Source organism: Odontomachus brunneus, unplaced genomic scaffold, assembly GCF_010583005.1.
Source record: "Odontomachus brunneus isolate Ranch 3 - 2012 unplaced genomic scaffold, Obru_v1 Obru_scaffold_128, whole genome shotgun sequence".
Classification (NCBI taxonomy): domain Eukaryota; kingdom Metazoa; phylum Arthropoda; class Insecta; order Hymenoptera; family Formicidae; genus Odontomachus; species Odontomachus brunneus.
The window spans coordinates 141,942-142,940 of record NW_022639578.1 but is presented as its reverse complement, the minus strand read 5'-3'; positions in this window follow the sequence as shown (position 1 = coordinate 142,940).

Below are 999 nucleotides of genomic sequence, written 5' to 3'. Positions count from 1 at the left end.
CCTGCACACAGAGTGCGATAATGCTTGCTGTGCGGCGGAAGTTTTCGCGACAGCCAATCAATATCTTGTTTTTCCGTAAGAGCTAGAAGGTTATTACGGAAAGCAGCATATTGATTGGCTGTTGCGCGAACTTCCGCCGCGCGGCAAGTATTACCGCGTCCTGTGTGCAGAAGCCATTACGGTTAAAAAATCATCAAAATCAAAACCTGTGATTGGTCAATTTGCTTACTGCTTACGTTTTCTTACTTAAGTTTTTCTGTGTGCTACGATCCTAAGAGCCTCCATACACAACTTGACATAACAATAACGTAAAACGTACTGGCTCCTGCACACAGGACGCGGTAATGTTTGCCGCGCGGCGGAAGTCCGTGCGACAGCCAATCAATTTGTTATTTTTGTAAGAGCTAGAAGGTTATTACGGAAAGCAGCATATTGATTGGCTGTCGCGCGAACTTCCGCCGCGCGGCAAGCATTACCGCGCCCTGTGTGCAGGAGTCATAAGAATTGACAGTAAGAATTACGTTCAGAATTGTCTAATCGTATGATCGTCATTTTGATGAATACTCGATCGTAATTGGTCAATTCTTAAGGCCGTGGCACACAGAAAAACTTAAGCAGTAAGACGTAAGCAGTAAGCAAATTGACCAATCACAGTCGTTGATTCTTGGACCATAAGAAGAATCAATGACTGTGATTGGTCAATTTGCTTACTGCTTACGTTTTACTGCTTAAGTTTTTCTATGTGCCACCAGCTTTACGGTACGTCTTATGTTATTGCTACGGAAATTTGTGTGCGGAAGCTCTAACACAGTAGGTGCTTTCCAGTTACGTTTTGTGTATTACACAAAACCAGTTTATTGATTGTATATTATCTTACAAGATATTTTAGATAATATCAATAAGCGATCAATAAACTGGTTTTGTGTACGTATGTGTCAAGATGTGTTAAGCAATTAAAAAGCATCCAGTGTATGTAGTTGGAAAGTACCCAATTTTGTG